At 39.8% G+C, this 23016-nt stretch overlaps 1 pseudogene; it reads left to right on the plus strand.

Annotated features, from left to right (window-relative positions):
• The first annotated feature begins 10979 nt into the window (after positions 1–10979).
• Positions 10980–19508, plus strand: LOC147881037 (uncharacterized; annotated as a pseudogene).
• Positions 19509–23016: the final 3508 nt, after the last annotated feature.

Here is a 23016-nt window from a genome sequence, read left to right on the forward strand (position 1 = left end):
CCAACACAAAGCCATGTATGGACCTATCTATGGGACACGATTTGATACAGTGCTTTGGTATAAGATTTATGACAATCATGCCAAGTCTCAGTCTATTACGAGATATAAAGCCATGGATTTGACCTTACCCTAACAAAAATATTTCATGTCACAATGCGACAAAGAAAGGGAAATCTCGCCTAAAACAATATGCTACACTACTCCAAATCCTATAGAGTCTATCCATAATCTTTATTCCATCATCTAGTAGATTCCTATAAATTTTTGTCTTATTCTAGCTATCGATGTTGCACATGGCTATGAAAAACAAACATTGCTGACCCTCACGTGTTGTAGTGTGTGCGACGGGGAATTGTAAAATAAAAAGGCATGTATGTGACCTATTTATGGGATAAGAGTCGGTACAGTGCTTGAATAGAAAGTTATTGAGAGTCATGCCAATTCTCAGTCCATTATGAGATATAGAGAAAAGGATTTGAATTTACCCTATCAAAAATGTTTTAGCTGACGGTGTGGCAAAAGAACGGTTTTCTACCATAAACCAATATGCTATGCTACTCGAAATTAAATAAAACCTAGACAAAATCTCTATTCCATCATGTATTAGAATCCTATCAAGTTGCATCTTTTTTTGACTATCTGTGTCCAACATGGTTATAAGAAACCAACGTTGTTGACCCATACATGGTCTGTATGATGAGGTTTTATAAAACAAAAGGCCATGTATAGACCTATTTATGGGACAAGATTTGATATGGTGATTTGGTATAATATGAATGAGAAGCATACCAAGTCAAGGTAAATTAAAAGATATAGAACAATGGATTTTACCTTACCCTACCATAAATGTTTCTCCTTCCTAGTGTAGGGTTCTCTGCCCTAAAATGATATGCTATACTACTCCAAATGCAATTAATCCTAGCCATAATCTTTATGTCATCATGTATTAGATTCCTACAAAGCTTTGTCTTCTTCTTACCATCAATGCTGAACATGGTTATGAAAAACCTTGAACGTTGGTGACCCTCATGTGTTGTAGTGTGCACGACAGGGATTTGTAAAATAAAAAGGAATGTATAGACCTTTTTATGGGCCAAAGGGCCTTGGGTAAAATGTTATTGATATTCATACCAATTCTTGGTCCATTACGAGATATAGACTAATGTATTTGAACTTACCCTATCAAAAATGTTTCCGTGCGTAGTGTGGTAAAAAAAAGGGTTGTCTACCTTAAACCAATATGCTATGCTGCTTGAAATGAAATAAAAACCTAGCCAAAGTATTTATACCATCATATATTAGAGTCATACGAAGTTTCATCTTCTTTCGACCATCGATGTCCAACATGGTTATTGAAACCCAATGTGACCCACACGTGTTCTAGTGTGTGCGACGAGGTTATTTAAAACAAAAAGGCATGTATAGACCTGTTTATGGACAAGATTTGATACAGTTATTTGGTATAATATTAATGAGAATCATACCAACTCTCACTCCATTATGAGATATAGAGCCATAGATTTGACCTTACCCTAACAAAGATATTTATCATTGCAGCAATGCGGCAAAGAAAAGGTTATCTAGCCTAAAACAATATTATATGCTACTCCAAATGCAATAGAGCCTAGCCATAATATTTATGTCATCATATAATATATTCCTACAAAGTTTCGTCTTCTTCTGGCCATCTATGCCGCACATGGTTATGAAAAACGAATGTTAGTGACCCTCACATGTTGTAGTGTGCACGATGGAAAATTGTAAACTAAAAATGCATGTATAGACCTATTTATGAGACAATATTTGGTATGGTTCTTGGGTAGGATGTTATTGAGAGTCATACCAAATCTCAGTCCATTACAAGATATACAGAAAGGGATTTGAAGTTACCCTATCAAAAATGTTTCAGCTCGTGGTGTGGCAAAAGACGGATTATCTGTCGTAAATCAATATGCTACACTACTCAAAATGAAATAAAACCTAGACAAAATCTCTATTCCATCATTTATTAGAATCGTGTAAAAAAGTTGCATCTTTTTTCGACTATTAGTGCCCAACCTGGTTATGAGAAACCAACATTGGTGTTCTATGTGTGCGATGAGGTTCTTTAAAACAAGAAGCCATGTATAGACCTATTTATATGACAAGATTTGATATGGTGATTTGGTATAATATTAATGATAATCATACCAAGTCTTTGTTAATTACAAGATATAGAACCATGGATTTGACCTTACCCTACCATAAATATATCTCGCCTGTAGTGTGACAAAGAAAGGGTTCTCTATCTACCCTAAAACAATATGCTACGCTACTCGAAATTCAATAAAGCCTATCCATAATCTTTATGTCATCATGTATTAGATTCCTACAAAGAGTTTTCTTCTTTGGACCATCGATTCTGAACATGGTTATGAAAAACCAACATTGGTGACCCTCATGTGTTGTAGTGTGCATGATGGGGATAAGTAATATAAAAAGACATCATGTATAGACCTATTTATGTATTAAGATTTGCTAAGGGGCTTGGGTGAAATGTTATTGAGAGTACTACCAATTTTGGGTCCATTACAAGATAGTGTAATGGATTTAAACTTACCCTATAAAAAAGAATTCAGTTTGCAGTCTAGTAAAAAAGGGTTGTCTACCATAAACCAATATGCAATGCTACTTGAAATGAAATAAAAACCTAGCCAAAATATTTCTACCATCATATATTAGAGTCGTACCAAGTTTCATCTTCATTCAACCATCGATGTCCAACATGGTTATTGAAAACCAATGTTGGTGACCCATACGTGTCCTAGTGTGTGCGACTGGGTTCTTTAAAATAAAAAGCATTGTATAGACCTATTTATGGGACAAGATTTGATATTGTGCTTTGATATAATATTAATGAGAATCATACCAAGTATCAGTCCGTTACGAGATATAGAACCATTGACCCACACGTGTTCTAGTGTGTGTGACTGGATTTGTTTTAAAGAAGGGCATGTGTAGAGCTATTTTCGAGCTATTTTCATTGCAACTAATGATCTTCACTCCAAGACCTCTAGCCCTTGCTCTAATCTCTAATATAAGGGATACATTTAAATTGACATAAAGCACTACAAGCCATTAGATCAAGGAGTGGACCTAAGGGATATCATCAAAGAATAGAGGAATAAAATATCTACCCTTCATCAAAACAAAGACCTAATGCGGGAGGTGAGAGGAAAATCTAATTCAATCTAGGCCATAGATTAGATGGAAGATCCAAGGGAGGATATGGGTGTAAAAGGACCTTCAATTTGGGCCATATATTTGATGGAAGATCCAAGGGAGGAGATGGGTGTAGAAGGCGCTTCAATCTAGGCCATAGATTTGATGGAAGATCCAAGGGAGGAGATGGGTGTAGAAGGGGCCTCGATTTGGGCCATAGATTTGATGGAAGATCCAAGGGAGGAAGGCTCTTCAATCTAGGCCATAGATTTTATGGAAGATATAAGGGTGGAGATGGGTGTAGAAGGGGCTTCAATTTGGGCCATAGATTTGATGGAAGATCCAAGGGAGGAGATCGGTGTAGAAGGCATTTCAACCTAGGCCATAGATTTGATGGAAGATCTAAGGGAGGAGATGAATGTAGTAGGCACCTCAATCCTAGCCCTCCATTATGCACCTCAATCCTAGCCCTCCATCTACACTGGTTGATCTCCACCATCCATTATGGTCCTCCGTCCTACCCCCCCATTACATGCCTCCATCTTAGCCATTGATCTTGAGTTGGATCAAGGGAAAGGTACCTATTGATCACGTTTAATACACCTCCCCCTCCCCCCTTTTATTTAATTCAAACCCTTCTCCCCCCCCCTTTTTATCCCTAAATATTTTACTTGCTTGAAGGAGTACCCTTCCCCCCTTTAACCGTAGCTTTTTATACGACTCCCCCCTCCCTCATTTATTTAATTGAAGCCCTATCCCCTTCCTCCTTTATCCCTAAATATTTTGTCATGTATACCACTCCCCCCCCCCCCCCTTTATTTAATTGAAGTCCTCCTTCCCCCCTTTATCCCTAAATATTTATACCACTCCCCTCTCCCCTCCCTCATTTATCCCTAAATATTTTACAATCATATACCACCCCCCCCTTTATTTAATTGAAACCTCCCTCCCCCCTTTATCCCTAAATATTTATACCACTCCCCTCCCCCCTTTATTTAATTGAAGCCCTCTCCCCTACCTCCTTTAGCTTGAAGCCATCCCCCACCCCTCATTATCCCTAAATATTCTGCCATCATATACCACTCCCCCCTCCCCCCAACAACTAGCTAATACAAATAGAGACTTTATGTATGATGGGACACCTATTTCACCTCAATCATCCTAGATCTCCATCTAAGGAGATTGATATCCATCCTCAATGACCACCATCCATCCTAACCCTCCATTATGCACCTACGTCTTAGCCATTGAACTCAGGGTCCACATTAAAAGGTGCTTACTACTTCTTAACCTAACCTCCCTAAAGTCAAAATTAGCCACTTGGAGCCCACCAAAGTGCATCCACCATCCACTAAAGCCATCCTAGATCTTTCATCTAATCACCATCCACCAAATTAAAGGTACCCATGTCAATTTACTAAAATGCAATAACACTGAGTCAAAATCTTTATGCCATGATGTCTTAGAGCCCTACCAATCTTCATCTTGTTTTGACCATCGATGCCTAACATATATAGAAAGCCTATGCTATCAATTTTTAATTCTAAATCCTATACCGTAAATGCTAAACCCTAAACCCTTTATCCACCCTAAAGTACTAATTTAAAATTATAATTAATAAATAGATTATTGAAAAGAGACTGATATTTATGTAATTGTTGCTGCCACAGCATGCTTGCAAAGGACTCTCACAAAGGAGATGGCTATATATTTTGTTCCAAGAATGGAGGTGATTTTATGTAGCAAAAGAGACGTGGTTGCATTTGCTACAATCCATGATAGTGATCCAAATTCTCTTTGTCACTTTAAAAGACTTGGCAAAGATAAGGTGGTAGTTATTGTATAAAAGATCCTTAGTGCACATGTTGAGCTAAAGCATAAGTGTGGAGATATGGAAATACTTAGAGATGTTATGCCTTATAATGTGTGCAACAAATCATTTATTGCAAGGGATAGAGATGAGACTTATCCAACACATATCATCAAGAATACAAAGTGCATTTCTATGGATTTCAGTGTGGGAGATACTTTGCAAATGATATCATTTGCAAATAAGAACATAGTGGAAGGTCAAGTTTTGGGGTTTGAACAAGTGGATCAAGGGTCATTTGCACAGATGGAGGATTGTGAAAGTTACTAATGATGGTATGGATGATAATGCAGCATCATTGGATGGTCCCTATTATGAGGAAGTAAAAGATTTGAGATGGAGCATGCAATTTTTGAAGATTAAAAAAGGACATGTGGTTTTCAATGATAAAGATAAGGTATACTACAATTTCAAAGGACTTAAAGAATATGCCAATGATCCAAGATTTATCCCTTCAGACATGGATGATTTCAATGGACGCAAGTATAGAAGTGACATCTTATCAAGAATGGATGAGTTCATTGGTACCAAGAAAGATAAATCATTAGAAGCAATGCCTTATCTGGAGTGGATGAATTCATGCATTTTGAGAAAGGCAAAAACATCAAAACTGTTGTTCCTTCAGAATTAGATGATTTCAATGCAATCATCTATGGAAGTGACATATTATCAAAAATGGATGAGTTCAATGGTACTGAGAAGGCAAAAGATTTCAAAAGCGATGTCTTATCTAGAGTCGATGAATTCACATGCGTCGAGAAGGATAAAGATATGGTCAGTTTTTTCCCCTCAAACTTGGACAATTTCAATGCACTTAACTATAGAAGTGATATCTTATGGGGAGTGGATGAGTTCGTTGGTACCAAGAAATCAAAAGGTTTCAGAAGTGATGTCTTATCTGGAGTGGATGAATTCAAAAGTGTTGGCTTATCAAACATGGGTGACATGGATATTGATTCAAATGGTCCTACGATTGCTTCAAAGACAAGAATGAAATCAACAAAGGACTGTTCTATATTTGACTTTGACTGTGATAAGATCAAGGATGCAACATCCCATGAAAACAAAGTTACAAATGAATTTGACAAGGAGAAGTGTACAAGGATATACAAAAGAAATGAAAATGAACATACATATGCATGAAACGAAAGCGAGTCTAGGCAAATGTAGATACGAAATCAAAGAGAATAAGAGTAACGAATGAAGACATTATGCTAAAAGCAATGCGATCTCCATGTTGCAAGTGTAGATGTATGCATTCTATTAACTAACATGACATCAATGGGTCTAGAGAACAGGTGTGGCAAAGGAGAGGGAGCAAAAGAAATGAACACCTACTTACGAGGCTCTCTTGCTTTTCGGTAAATGACAAGAAAAAGCAGAGTTCTGAAAAACATATAAAACCTCTCATAAATGGAAAAAGTATTTGCAATAATGCATATCACATTACTATAGGATTATCACATGGCACATACTGGGATTTGGCTAATAAAGCAAAGTATGGAGTAAAATTGAACATTCATGGAAACACAGGAAGACCCAAAACAAGAGCCTCAACGGTCTCAGTAACGTCAATTTTCAGAGACTACATTCATGAAAATGCTTTACCTCAACCCCATCTATCTAAAATGCATCTTTTGATAGGTTTGATAAAAAAAGAAGTATTTAAGTCTATTGGAGAAACACTGAGGAAAAGAGGGCATGCTCTGACATCTTTTCACAATTTGTATACTCTTTGGAAGAAGAGCTTTGGACATGTTAAAATCCCAAAGAGGAAAAACATGTTAAAGTGCAATGACTGTGATGATCTAAAGCAAGCACTTGAGAGTGCAATGTCTCCAGAGCAAAGAGAAGCATACAAAAAAAAGAGAGAATTTCATCATGCACTTGTTTGGCATTCTAGAATAAAATATGGATTTTGGAAAGAGCAAACTATTTCCCATCCAAAAGAGTACATGTGCATTATTGTAGATGATATGGATTAGAATAATACAACATCCTAGATTTGTTAACACTCCACCTAAGCTACAAGGAAAGTAATTTTTTAAGGTACATTTATGTGGAGTGTTGGGGCATGTATACAAGTTTTTTGCATACATATGGATGGATTCCTTGCATCTACATGATAGCAATCAAGTTGTGCCATCTATTATGAAGGCAATTCATAGTGTACATGCAGAAAAAGGTTGTGTACCAATAAATTTGAGAATACAGGTAGACAATTGTGGACAAGAGAATAAGAATGTACTCTTCTTTGCATTTTTCTCAATGCTAATCGCCCATCAAATCTTCAATGATATTGAAGATGGGTTTTCGTTGGTTGGAGACGGGTTGGAGACATGTCACATGAAGATATCGATCAAGTATTTAGCATAGTCTCAAGAGAGCTAAAACACAAGGACATGGAGACAGATGACTTGATAAGAAAATGTGGGAGGTAAGTTGGTGGCCGCAAGGAAGGTATAGTATGCTCCATGGTTGAAAGGCTGTATGATTGGAAGAGCTTTATTCTACCTTTCATACAAAAACGTGGTGATGCCCTGATAGGTCATAGCACTCCATACTACTTTTGCTTTTTCTTAAAGGATGAAAAACCAATGATGCAGCGGCAACACTATTCTCTTGATACAACATGGGAACTTGAAGAGTCTTATAGTCTCTTAACTTTAATTCTGAGCAAAGAAATTCATCCAACATGGCCTCCTACAAAAGAATTCAATGAGAAATCCAAAGGTGAAATAGAAGTCTTAAAAGCTTTTATTACATACAAAGAGAAAATGCTGAAGATATTTTCTGATTGGAAGCCCTCTTAGAAGGAACACACTGCTATTGTCATTAGTAAGACCTACCAATTGATAAAGCGACCTTGAGAAAATGCATGAAGATGATGTTAAGAGAGAATGGCTTTTATTTTGGCCAAATGTTGGTAACGACTTGCGCCCAACTTGTGGTCTCTTTGAAAATGAGTTTGAATCAATGTTGCCACATCCATATTGTGGACGAAATAAGAGAGAGTTTATGCCATAAATAGACATACACATCCATTGTTGCAGTTCGACCATCGAACAATGAACATGAGAACATGAAGTTCTGGGTTGCAAAAGTGGTGGATGTGAGAATGGATGACCAGGCGAGAGCTACAGATTTATAGTGGTATGGTATGAGCCATGAGGTAGGAAGGAGAACTAGGATAACAATACATTGTATACTAGTTGTTTGAAAAAGGAATGGGTCCCAAACCATGAAGCAGTTTCAAAGCTTTCCACAGAGACAGTCATAGTGTCCTGGAAATCAAGGACAAAGAAAACAAAGAAGCACATGGGGTATGATGTAGAAGGAAAAATAAAAATACCGCAACCAATCATTTCACATATTACAGAGTTCTTAAAGATGCTCACTAAGGTGGAGGAAGGAGATAGCACAAATGAAGATAACACCATTCAAGCATCAATAGAGACTGAAGGTGATGATGGTCAGATGAGAATGAATGAAGATGGCTCCCAAGCAACAGGTGATGTGACGAATTGGACATTCAAACAAGCAAATGTTAGGATCACCTATTTGTACTTAACTTATTGTAAAGGCAGAATTAAATTATTAAAAAGGCCATGATAGACTCCTTTGTACAAAGACTCATCCATAGCAATATTTCTTGTAAACTTATGATAATGTCAAATTCCAAGCATAGCTATTTCTATTTTTTAGAGTACAGAAGCATCTTTCATGTCTCTTAGTCTATATAAACCTTTTAATTTCTTGAATATTCAAGAGTGTTATAGTTTTCTCCTAGTTTTCTACATTGAATTTTGAAGGAAATTTTATGTAATGGGGTGTAACAAGGGGTACAAGGGTTGTGTGTTGGTTAGTGTGACCAGATTTGGTGGTAGATGGTTCTATAAGGTGTGATTGAGAAATTCATGGGGCTGATTGAGAAATCAATGGAGTGATTTGTGGATCTGTTGATGCTCTCCTTTGGGGCACATGCATTGTATCATTTGCCCTTATAAGGGCCTCTCTACTCTTGAATAAACTACTCTATTTGCTTCATTTGTTGATTCCTTGTTGTTGTTCCATCATGTGGTATCAGAGCCACGTCCACCCTCCTTCAGCCCTCTTTGAGTGCCATGTCATCATCTTTCCCAAATGGAGCTTTTCTTCATTTTCTTCCCACAGACTTTGCTTAAGCTTGTTCTCTCCATTCCCCCTATCCTCTGACCTGAAGTATCCTTGTGTTCGGGTAAATCCCTAGCTAGGAGGAATTAGGCAATAGTCACTTCCTCTGCCCATGTCGACACAAAAGCTAGTTCGCACTATTGTGTGAAATGCAACCTGTCTAGGGCCTTATTTCTCTAATTCCTCTCAAGGGAGGCTAGGCGACACTTAGTGCTATCTACAGTTCAAATCTAAACACAAATGCTCCAATATTTGAAGTGCAATGAAGAAAAAACCAATCAGAAAAGGCATGCATTTCTCAGACGACTTGACATGACACAGCGTGATTCCTCTCTAGTGGAAGTTATTTGGTAATAAAGCTTCCTTTCCATGCTAAAATCCCTCTTAAATCCAACTCCAGCAGTGCAAATTTGATCCTCCAGTTCTTGACTATTTTATTTGGGGGTTTTCTGCATTACTTCCTCATGTTACATGCAATGCTGATGGTTATGTGCTCAAAACTTTGGTTACTTTGCTACTTTCACTATGCATTGATGGTGTTTGTCATATAAGTGGATGGATGAAGTATTTTATGGTCAAAATTTTGATTATCACTATGAAAATCATGGTCTTTAACTCATATGTGTGGATGAAGGGCTACATTGACAACAAGGATGTAGCATACATAATGTTTGGAGATGACTTAGTGGTGTATGCAACTTCTTTGCATCTATATGGAGATGAATATATGTTGATCTATAAAGTTATACCATATTTCCTTGGGTGCTCTACCTTGACTTTAATGTCAAAAGGATTGTAAGCGATAATCTTGGTTGTTCTATGATCAAAATGATATATAGTACCAAGATCAAGTATGGACTCTTCAAGAAGAATCACATGAAGACCTTCACCTACATCAATCCAAGGACTTCATCAGTAGAAACAACAAGGCAATGGACAAGCAAGTTAATGAGTCTGATACAATGGTGGCTTGGAAATGATGCCACAAAAAGATTGCCATCAAGGGGGGGAATTTCCCCACATCTTCAACTTAGAATTTTTGTGTGTGGTCAATAAGGGTTCTCTGCCTTGGTATGTCCCCCTCAAATGATTGTTAGTCTTATGTGAGTTTTACCTTGTTAGACCCATGGGATTTCCCATGCATAGTCATTTTCTAGTCTTCCAATTATAAACTAAGAGACCAAAGTCAGAGTGAGATCACGTTGGGGTGAGGATGCCCAAATGAATCTACTACTGCTGATGCAACTAGAGTGAGTGCCAGGTTGGGATCATGAGTGTTATCACTAGAGGTGGGCAAGCCATGAAGTTTCCCATAGGGTTGAGGTCATCAATTTGTGGGGGGTATGAAGGACAAATTGATGTAATGGGGTGTATTTTATGATACTTAACACTTGTTTCATGATAGTTAGCATTCCATTCTATGATAGTTATGACCTATTTTATGATAGTCCAACATTTATGATAGTTAGCACTCATTTTTATGATAGTAAGCACTTGTTTCATCATAATTACCATTCAATTTTATGAGTTTTTTTTTGTAGATCGAGTTGTTCCGTAGATTCAAAGCTTGTCATCCTAAAGCCAGAATTCAATTGTGTTCATTTGAGTCATTGAATCCTTTCTTTACTCGTCTCACAAGTGAAGGATAGGTATACATGTTGTTGTTAATATCATGTTCAGATATCTTTCTTGAAGGATGCACTCAACCACATTCATTCTCAAAATCTTGTTCTCCATGGATGTGGATGCAAATGAAGATGTGAGTTTTGTGCAGGAGATGGTAAAAGCATGGTATGTACATATGTAGTTCATATGTTCAATGGTATCACACAATTGTGGGAATCTATAGTCTACCCAAAGAAGGAAGACAAATCCTTCCATGATAGAAAGTGCTTGATGGGAAAATGTAAAAACTGTGGTGTTAAGAAATTGAAATGCTGCCCTTCAGAGACAAGGAAGACAGGGAAAAATATGACTGTGAAACTATTTGAATATGTGGAGACTATGGACAAACAAGGGGAAAAAAAGAAAAGGAAAGATCTTGTGAACAAGGAGATGCAATGTTGGGAGTTCCTTAAAATATTGAAAACAAAGCTCAACCAAGTTTATTACTCACAATTTCATTGCTCGGAGGTGGCAGGCACAATAGTTCAAGGACTGCATTCATAATTTTCCTGATTATGTGGTTATGCCTGTGGTAGACTTTGCTGAAAACTATGTTTTTAAAGAGTAGAATGAGATTCAACCTATGCATTGGCATTCTACATAGGTTACCATATTTATACACATAATATATTATAGGAAAATGAATAAACTAATATGATAGAATTCATGATACATTGTTTGTGCAGCATTGTTTCATGTTACACTTTCAATGGTTGAAGAAACAAGATATAGTAACTAAACAACATTGGGTGTGGTCAGATGGCACTGCTTCATAGTTCAAGGCTTGCACGCCATTTTATTTTGTGGCAAGTTTGACTAGATTAGAAATGAGCCATTTTTTCTCAGCATCAAGACACGGCAAGGGAGAACATGATGGAGCTGGAGCTGTGCTGAAGAGAACATTGGTACATGAACAATTGAAGATAAATGGTGCTATCTTAGAGTGTGATGCTGATGCAGTCACTTATTATAGGGCCCAACCTTTCAAAGGGTGCTGAAGCTTGCTATCCTTCAAAATAGAATAACTACAACCGTGTTTTCTTGGAGGTTAAAGTAGGAGATGTGAGTAGGGAGGGAAAATGGAATTGTGGAAGTATCCCAAAATCACTATCTGTGCATGCTATTTGTGGCCATAACTATTAGATATCAATGCTCCACTCTCATGTAACTACGTGGGAACTAGCTAACTCTACTTGTAAGCCCCCCATATGAGGACAAGGCATTTGAGTAGCTCGGTTATCCGGTAGGTCCTAGTTTGGACACCAAATGGGGTCCATGTGTGGCCTTATGGCTGGATGGCTTCAGATAGACTTGGCACACTGCCAACTAGGCTACATGCAAGTGTAGGAAGGCATCCCATGACTGACTGCACTAAGGGTAGATGGAGCATTTCTCGAGGCAAGCCCACTTTCAGGCTGCATGGCCCGTTTGGAGCCCCAGATGATCTCGGATGGCTGTGGGCCGAACGGAGATCGTAGGTCAGTTGCTCTATTCTATGCCACGGTTCTATCATGTGGTCGGTGGCCTATTTTGGGACCGACCTCCATAAGGCCGGTTTGGGCAGACTAGGTCAGTCTCCCAATTGAGTCTAACCAACTACGACTGGTGGCTATGTAAGAGCAAGCTTGTGAAGCCCATTATCATCACTAGTTATAGCAACCCTGATTCCTTAGCATCCAGCCTCCATTCTCTACTGTTTCCAGCATGCCATCGAAGCTTGTCACACGGGAGCGCACGGCTGGGAGGCGGCACCATCTATTGTATCAGTTTTACAATAATCAAATTTTTGATTCTCCACTATCTGCTTTTCTCTCTTGCATACGAGATCTTGTTATCTATTGAGCACAGATGTTGTATTGTTTTCTTACATGTATCATAGCTTGGGCTCTAGCAAGAAGATTTGGTAGTGTGTTTCTGTTTGCAAGAAGATTGTGAGAGATGGCCCAACCTGCAAGACTGTGAATCCCAATGTTCAGTGAAAGAGAAAAGTTGGACGACTCTAACTATCCACTCTGGAAGTTCAAGATGAAGACCACCCTAAGCGCATACGAGCTTTGGGATACTGCTACTAGGGTGGACCTGAAGCCGGTTCCGAGACCGCAAATCCGACCAATGCAGCACAATAGATAGTACCAACTACGGATGAGATTCTCGCGTGGACAAGAAGAAATGCAGATGCATTGTGTTCTATTGTATGAAGTGTAAGTGATTCTGTCATGGCATTAATTCAACATGTCACCACAGTAGAGGAGGCATGGACGGTCTTGAAAAATCAATACAAGACCACGAATCTGACGGGGATTCAGAATCTAGAGACTCAACTCGTGAATGAGAAATTGTCTGAGTCTGAAATGGCAGAGAAGTTCATCACCAGGGTGAAGAATCTGCACGATCATATGACTACAATTGGCATCACCATCACCAGTGAAAATCTAGCACGAAGGTGCATACGTATTCTCCCACCAAAGTATGACGGTCTTGTTATAGCTCTAAATATGCAAAACAAAAATCCACCCCTCAACTTTGAGGATTTCAATGCAATGCTTCTAGAGGAGGAGATGCGTCAAAAGATGAGGACTGGAGAAGATTCGGCTTTTTGGGCTGGATCAAAGAAAGGTAAGGGTAAGGACTCTGGTAACCCATCTTCTTTTAATGATAAAAAGAGAAAGAAGAAGATCAAGTGCTTCTATTGCAACAAGGCAGGGAACAAGCAGAATGAGTGTCAGAAGAAGATTGCAGATGAGAAGAATGGAGTAAAGAAAGAGTCCAGCAACAGCACGTAGGTAATACCAGTAGAGCTAATAATACCAATTGAGAAGATTTGCATGGAGGCAGTTCATGTACCTACAGATGAACCTTGGATTATTGACAGTGGTGCATCACACCACATGACCAGTCGGAAGGATTGGTATACCTCTTTACATCCGGTAGGGAATGACATCCTAGTAGCACTCGACAATGATGCAAAATGTCCAGCAAAAGGAAAAGGTACGATTGCTCTCAAGTCAAATGGAGTTGTAAAATAGTTATCCGATGTTCTTTATGTGCCGATATCAAGAGGAACTTGTTGTTCATTTCTGCGATCATGGATCGGGACCTCATAGTTCACTTTGATAAGAATGGCACACAGATTTTGGATCTTCAAGGGAAGGTCATTGGTAAAGGTACACAGTGCAACAACATCTGCAAGCCCTCAGCTTTCAGTGCTCGAGCCAATGTGAGCAACACTAAGTTGTGGCATGAGAGGTTTGGTCATCTAAACCTTAGTTCTTTAAAGGAGATGCATAAAAGTGGAATTACTGCAGACCTACCAGAAATTACAGATCTACTCGATGTATGTGAAGCTTGCATGATGGGCAAGCAGCATCGGTAGCCCTTTCCTAAAGAGGCCAGAAGGGCAAAGGCTCCTCTAGAGCTCGTTCACACGGACCTCTGCGGAAAGATGGAGATGGAAGCTTTGGGTGGTTCCTAATACTTCATGATGCTGATCAATGACTACAGTAGAAGGATATGGATATACTTCCTGAGAACTAAAGATGAGGCTTTTAGGAAGTTCAAAGAATGGCATGTAATGGTCGAGAAAGAAACGGGGAGGAAGGTGAAGAAGTTGAGATCAGACAGAGGAGGTGAGTTCACATCAAGTGAATTCAAAAGTTACTACAAAAATCACAGGATCAAGAGGCAGAAACCTCGGCCACATACACCACAGCAAAATGGAGTACCAGAGCACAAGATGCACATCATCTACGAAATGGGTAGGAGTATGCTGAAAGGGAAAGATTTCCCAAAGGCTTTCTGGGCTGAAGCATGTAACACGGCAGTTTACATTCTGAATCGTAGCTACACAAAGGCTGTGAACGGGATGACTCCACTGTAGGCCTTTTTTGGTAAGAAACCTTCAGCTGCACATTTCAGAGTTTTTGGATGTGACTGTTTTGTGCATGTCCCTGATGCTAACAGGACCAAATGGGAACCGAAGAGCCGGAAGTGTATTTTCTTGGGATTCAGTGAAGAGGCGAAGGGTTACTGTCTCTATAATCATGTTACCAAGAAGGTAATAGTAAGTCATGATGTGGTCTTCTTAGAACAGCTGCATCAATTGGAGGAGGATGCTTCCTTCCCAGACAACCAAGACCAGGATATCCATCCAGTACAACCACCAATAGCAGACCGAGCTCCCCCAACGATGCTTGGGAGGATTCAAGATAAAGAAGAGGAAGAAGAGCCTACAGAACCACAACGGCAATGACCATTCTTGAAGTGGGTAAAGTAGCTTTTGGACAGCAGAGAACCTCCAGCCATTAAGGAGGAACCATCCAAACACTGCCGGTCCAAGAGATTAGAGGAGCAAAGAAGGGCACGGGAACACTTGGTCAACTTCGCTTTGATGATAGAGGTGATCCGTGCTAAAGAACCCAAGTGTCTTGAACAGCTTTGTGGTCTTCTTAGAACAGCTGCATCAATTGGAGGAGGATGCTTCCTTCCCAGACAACCAAGACCAGGATATCCATCCAGTACAACCACCAATAGCAGACCGAGCTCCCCCAACGATGCTTGGGAGGATTCAAGATAAAGAAGAGGAAGAAGAGCCTACAGAACCACAACGGCAATGACCATTCTTGAAGTGGGTAAAGTAGCTTTTGGACAGCAGAGAACCTCCAGCCATTAAGGAGGAACCATCCGAACACTGCCGGTCCAAGAGATTAGAGGAGCAAAGAAGGGCACGGGAACACTTGGTCAACTTCGCTTTGATGATAGAGGTGATCCGTGCTAAAGAACCCAAGTGTCTTGAAGAGGCACAGGGTGATGATAGGTGGATGGAGGCTATGCAGTCGGAGTATGGCCCCATAATGAAGAACACTTGGGACCTTGTGGATCGACCACCAAAACACAAGGTAATCGACACCAAGTGGGTGTACAAGACCAAGTACAAGTCCTGACGGCATGTTGCATAAGTACAAGGCTCAGCTCATGGCAAAAGGATTCGGATGCATACATGGTTTTGATTATCAAGATACCTTTGCTCCCATAGCTCGACTAACCACAATTCGCAGTGTTTTGGCTTTAGTATCACAGGGAAGTTGGGTGGACCGTGTTTCAAATGGATGTAAAATCCGCCTTTCTGAATGGTGATCTCAAGGAGGAGGCATACGTGGAACAACCACCAGGTTTTGTGATCCCCAGTTCAGAAGATAAAGTTTATAAACTAAAGAAGGCACTTTACGGGCTGAAACAGGCCCCACGAGCATGGTACCAGTAAATTGATGCCTACTTTCTGCAAAATGGGTTCAGGAGGAGCCCATCTGATGCAAATTCACATATCTATAGAGAAGGAGGCAGGTGTATGATCGTGGTCCTTTATGTGGATGACCTTGTCTTAATACGAAACCATGAAGAGAAGATCTCGCAGGCAAAGCAGTTGCTAGGAAGAGAGTTTGAAATGACAAACCTCGGACTAATGCATTTCTGTTTGGGGATTGAAGTTTGGCAAGAGCCAAAACAGATCTTCATTTCACAGCTCAAGTATGCTGGAGAGATACTAAAGGCATTTGGCATGGCTAAGTGCAAGATAGTTGGTACCCCTATGGAGGTTGACGTGGAGCTCTCAAACGATGATTCATCACCACTAGTGGATGAAGCGAAGTACAGAAGGCTTGTGGGTAGTTTGATTTACTTGTGCAACATGCGGCCAGACATCAGTTTTGTGACTAGTGTACTAAGCAGGTTTTCCAATAAGCCTCAGGAGAACCATTGGAGGGCAGGGATGCGAGTGCTAAAATACATCAAAGGTACACTTGATTATGGCATCACCTATACCAAGGGTAGCACCTTGACCAGATTCTATGACTCGGATTGGGCAAGAGACGTGGATAGGATGAGATCAGTGATAGGTTACTGTTTCTCACTTGGATCTGGAGTTGTGTCATGGGTCAGCAAGAAGCAACCTACAATTGCTCTTTCTTCTACCAAGGCTGAGTACAAATCAGCATGTTTTGCTTCTTGTGAGGCAGTGTGGTTGAGGAGGATTTTAGGGGACATGGGTGCAGTAGTGCAGAACAAGCCTACATAGTTATCATGTGACAATCAGAGTTGCATGGTGATTGCAAAGAACCCTATGTTCCACACTCGCACAAAACACATTGAGATTCAATATCACTTTATACGTGAGCTCATCATGGATGGAGAGGTCGACTTGGTGTACTGTCCGACTACAGAGAATGCTATGGACATCTTCACGAAGGCTCTTAGAAGAGACTTGCTAGAGAGGCATCTTCATCGACTTGGCATTGGATCAAAAAAGTAAGTTCACTTGCGGGTGGACATTGAGAGGGGGTGTTAGATATTAATGCTCCACTCTCGTGTAACTACGCACGAACCAGTTAACTCTACTTGTAAGCCCCCCATATGAGGAGAAGGCATTTGAGTAGCTCAGTTATCCGGCAGGTCTTGGTTTGGACACCAAATGGGGGCCATGTGTGGCCTTATGGCTGGATGGCTTCAGATAGAGGTGGCACACTACCAACTAGGCTACATGCAAGTGCAGGAAGGCATCCCATGACTAACCGCACTGAGGGTAGACATAGCATTTCTCGGGGCAAGCCCACTTTCAGGCTGCAGGGCCCGTTTGGAGCCCCAGATGATCTCAGATGGCTGTGGGCCGAACGGAGATCGTAGGTCAGTTGTTCTATTCTGTGCCACGGTTCTATCGTTTGGTCGGTGGCCTATTTCGGGACCGGACCTGCATAAGGCCGGTTTGGGTGAACTGGGTTGGTCTCCCAATAGAGTCTAATCGACTACGACTGGTGGCTATATAAGAGCAAGCTTGTGAAGCCCATTATCATCACTGGCTATAGCAACCCTGATTTCTTAGCATCCAGCCTCCGTTCTCTACTATTTCCAACATGCCATCGAAGCTTCTCACACGGGAGCGCACAGCTGGGAGGCAGCACCATCTATTGTATCAGTTTTACAATAATCAAATTTTTTATTCTCCATACTATCTGCTTTTCTCTCTTGCATACGAGATCCTATTATCTGTTGAGCACAGACATTTTATTGTTTTCTTACAATAACCCATGGGACCCCACAAGACTTGCCAAGAGACATTTGGCTTGCTTTTGTGATGCATGCATGCATGGCCATTAAGAGTGCATCATTTGTCAGAAACCTATGAGCAGTTTTATCCAAGAGTGTTTTTCAAGAGATTTAAGCAATGGTATTTCTTTAGGAAACATGGTCTTTACACTTTTATTTTCATAAGAACTAGATTGCTTTATCATATATATATATATACAAAATAGTCACTCACACTTTCACATAACATAAATTTTCTTGTTCATAGACATCCTTTGTACCCATTTTATTACGTAAAAAGAGTGTTCAAAAATAATTTCTCTAAGAAACATCCCTCACAATCACTCTCAATGTAATGATATTATACAAATATGATTACTTATTAAAAACATTTATGTCAATATGACAAGAGCTTTCTAGTGTTATTAAAGCATAAATAACAAGATATTTATGGATATGTTCTAAAGAAGTTAAAATTACTATAAATAAGTATTAATTTACGGGCTTATGTATCTATTCTCACAAAATATATGCAAGATCTTGTAAAATATAACCCCCTATATGTGCTCATAAGGCATTTTCCAATCAATTTGAGTGGCTGAATGACTATATTTGGACATTAGATGTGAAAGTTATGTCACTTTCAAAGTGTTGTCTAAGGTACCTTGGGAGACCTACTTCAAAGAGGTTTCATTGGAAAAACTACCTTGGATGGCTTGCTTTAGTGAGGTCTCTTTGGAGAAACCCTTTCATGAAGATAGGTTGAGAGAGGATTTTCAATGTCACCCCTGTATTACGTAAAAGTTGTGAGAAGGATCATAAGGGAATTTTCATCGAGAAATCCTACTCTACATGTGGATATGTAAATATTTGTGTATGAAATAGGCATTCCTATAATACTTTGCATATTTCTAAGTGAAACTATGTTTTCTTTTGATCCATTTTGCCATACTTTTACATAGTTGGAAGCTTTTTTTTCCCCTTCCTCGGACGCTTAGAAGATTTTTCTCAGAAAATGGTCGTCCCTGCCATTGGAATAGATGCATCAACAAATCACATGTTCCTTCATGGGATTATCACACTTTGTGCCCTTGCTCGATTCTGAACCCCCTAGTGATGTTGAAGATGCATACGATGAGGTAGCATATGAGGGACATCATGATGTATTAAGTAATGCTTTGCAGATTGGTGACACTTTTGCAGTCAAACCTAATTTTACAACCAATACAGATGCAGCTGACATTTACCTCATCAAATGTATCGCACGAAAGGAGAAGGCTAATAAAGACTCTGAGGATGATTGGGAAAATGAAATTCCCAAATGATCATATGTCATAAAAGGTTTGTATTGCAAGCAAAAAGATGCCTATTCATTCAACCTCCTTTGCCCCCAATTCACATACTATCCCATCTTGTCCATTATATCAATATACCCATGTAGCATATCCCCCACAAAAGAAATATGTATCGTATCACATCGGAGATGTATGAGGCAATCTATAATAGCATGCCCTTTGAGATATAACTTTTTTTTGGTAATGCTTGATATTTAATAAACTTCTATTTTTAAATGATAAACTCTCTCTCTCTCTCTCTCTCTCTCTCTCCATATGCATGGAATGACATTGAGGAAATGCAAAAACCTTTTTGGTGTCAACACTTGGGTGTGAAGGTTACAACACCATACTCAGTACTGCTTCTAGAGAAAGGAGCAAGTATGCCACCTAGCATAAAACATATGCTAATATATAAGACACTCACATTACATTAGAGTACAATGTTGTGGGGGTTAAAGGCCATTGTACATTAACCCTAGTTATGTGCAATACTCAAACACATATATATATGGATGACATAGAAGACGGGTGTTCTGCACCCACCAAAACTTGTGTGACTCTCTCTTCTAGCTCTCCCTCTCTCTCTCTCACCTTCTTCCATTCTGCTTCCATTGTTGAGATCTCTCAACTGGTATCAGAGTACGGGTGTTCTAGCTGAGCTCGGGTGTGAGCCTGGAGCCCGAAGTCTACTGCTACAGCTCTGCGGGAGGAAGGAGAAGCTTCGTTGGGTGTCTTTACCTACATCTTGATGTGCAGAGCCTTGTAGAAACCTTTGGAAAGTTCTTTGAGTGGTTTTTGCAAGCCAGCAGGTGGTTTTGGAGGCAAAAGACAATCTATTTTAGACTTGAGAGTCTTGTGATGAAGATATCTTTCTCTAGAAGCTGAATCTCGCTCTGAGATTTGAAGCAAAGTTGTAGAAGACTTTGATTACTTCATTTTTCGTTTTACATCTCTATCATCCGAGTTTTCAATCAAAAGTTACAACTCCTGCAAAAAGTGATGAAATTCAATTTCCTGCACAGATTTCGTGTGTTAGATCTCCATATCCAGGCCACCATTTGTAGTTCAGACACTCCCAATGGATTCAGAGCAGTCCAAAACTTCTACCTATGAAGCTACTTCCAATTCGGTGAAGTTTTGAAGCTATAGTGAAGCTCTGTCTACTCCAACGTCTTCATTCCGTGATTTCCTGTGTGAGTGGAAACTCAACATCCGAGCCTCCATTTGCAGAGCTGTCTGTACCATTGGCTACCTAAAACATATGTCTACAAAGCTTCTTGCCATTCCGTGAAGAATCGAGGGAGTTGTGATTCTCTGTGTTTTTCCATCGTCTCTTTGAACGAAATTTCTCAAAGTTTCCAAGACCTTCTCATTGATTGCCATGTGGCATTTTGGCTAAGGTTAAGTTTCCTAAGGTTCATTTTTGCAAAGAATGCGAGGGTTGACTGGCTCTTACTGCACCCTTGGATGAGATTTTGGAGTTGTGGCAGAAGAGAGATATTTGTAGATTGTCTTGTTGAGTTCGGTTATGCAGTGACACCCATGCTTTGAGTTGTGTGCTCTCATTTTTGGTTTGCATTGGGTTGCAGTGGATGCTTTACAGGCCATTTAAATGCATTGCAATCCTTGTTGGATGCATAGTATATGCACATGAGTCAAATGCATTTTTTTAATGCTTTGAGCCTTGAGTTTTGGTGACACTATCCTTCATTGAGGCAGACATATTGGGTGCATTTGGTGTGATTTCTCTCTTGCAGGTACTAGCATTTGGGATTTTGTTTCATTTGCATCATGGCATCCTCTTCCATGTCTGAAAATGAGTTTTTCAGCATTAAAAAGTTTGATGGGACAAACTTTTGTTTGTGGAAAGAATAGATAAAGGATGTGCTTATTCAAAAGACATAGATTAAACCCTTGGTAGGGATTAGCTAAGCCTATAGATATGTCTAAGGATGATTGGAATGAGTTAGATGCATTAGCAAAGTCTACTGTAAGACTTCATCTTGCAGAGTCAGTTTATTTCATAGTAGTAAATGAGCAGAATATGGAAGATTTGTGGAAGAAATTATGTGCCACTTATGACAAGGAAACTTTCTCTAATAAACTTTACCTCATGAAGAGGTTGTTTGAGCTGCAGATGAAGGAAGGGGTCTCCATTGCTTCTCACTTGAATGAATTCAATATTATTTTCAACTAGCTTCAGACTTAGAAGATGAATTTTGATGCAGAGACTAAGGAAATATTTCTCTTATTATATTGCCATCCTCATGGGATACCTTTTGTATAGCTGTCAGTAACTCTGCACCTGGTGGAGTACTGAAGTTTGATGATGTTGTGGGTAGCTTGTTGGCCGAGGAGATTAGATGAAAGTCTATGGATGGCAACAAGGAGGATGCAGCCTTAAATGTGCAAAGGGGCAAATCATAGTTAAGGGGGAAGTCCCAAGAACAAGAAAGAGGGAAGTCTCGTAGCAAATCTAGGGCACGAAACATTGAGTGTTGCCACTGTGGCAAGAAGGGCCACATGAAAAATGATGCTACAAGCTAAAAAGAGAGCAAAAGGGTAAGAAAAAGAATGCAAATTGGGGTGCAAATAAGAAGGAAGAGAGTCCAAGGGAGGATAAAGGAAAGATGAAGATCGAGGAGATTAATGCAATCACTGATGATAGTGACAATTGCGTTCTCTTCATGTTTAGTCTACCTGGTAGACTTGCTTACCACTTCAGATGATGCATATTCCCAGGATTGGATTTTGGATTTTGGTGATTCATTCCATGTTACTCCCCATAGGGAATGGTTCTCCACTTATGATAGTGGAAAGACAAGTTGTGTGCATCTTGGAAATAACTATGCATGTGACATAGTGGGAGCAGGTTACATAAAGTTTTCTTTTGCAAATTGGTCTGCATGTTGAAATAAAACTCTTGGTTAGCTTAGGCAAATGTCTCAGATTTTGTACATCCTTAAATTGCTGCATATTTTGCAATGGGTCTATTCCTTGTCATTCTCCTTTCTGCAACTATCAAGAGTTGGCCACTGAGGATTTTGAGAAGAGAGTGCTTCTTTTTGTTGTATCTTTGACTTTGTCTTTGGGGGATTGTCTAGTGCATGGCAAACATGTAATTCTTCTTCCATGGTTGGCACCCATATTTGAGATTTAATTGTTGAGATATCAAGCTCTACCCCCGATATATCTCCTGGATGACTATCATTTATGTCACCGCCTATGTTAGTTGTACTCGTGGTGTAGTTAGACTACCACGTATGTTTTTGGTTTGGGTTCACATATGAACCACGTATTCTAGGTTTGACATATAGGGTATTTCCCTCTTCTATTGTATTGTTGTTGTGTGCAAAAGTGAAGAATGGCTTCACCCTCCAACCTTGTGTCCTCTCTCTTTTGTGTGTTGTGAAGAAAGTTGAACTTGAGTCTCCTATCTCTCTCCCTCATTCTTTACATGGTATCAGAGCCTTGTTCGAGGTAAGGAGCTCAAGAAAGCAAGCCAAGTTTTGTGGTGTCCTGGTAAGAGGACCAGTGTTGCTTTCCTATTTCGAGTTTGGGAGCAAATCTCTGCAGGTAGCACAGCCAGAAGTGCAAGAGTGCACTGATTCAGATTGAGAGGCCCTTCACGGTGTGGCGAGAGTGCAGTATATGCTGCGGGCCCGTTTTGAGGCCGTTTCGGGGCCCGTTTTGAAG

This window comes from Dipteris shenzhenensis, chromosome 31 (assembly GCF_047967505.1).
Source record: "Dipteris shenzhenensis isolate YYH24624 ecotype China chromosome 31, Dip_SZ_1.0, whole genome shotgun sequence".
Taxonomy (NCBI): Eukaryota; Viridiplantae; Streptophyta; class Polypodiopsida; order Gleicheniales; family Dipteridaceae; genus Dipteris; species Dipteris shenzhenensis.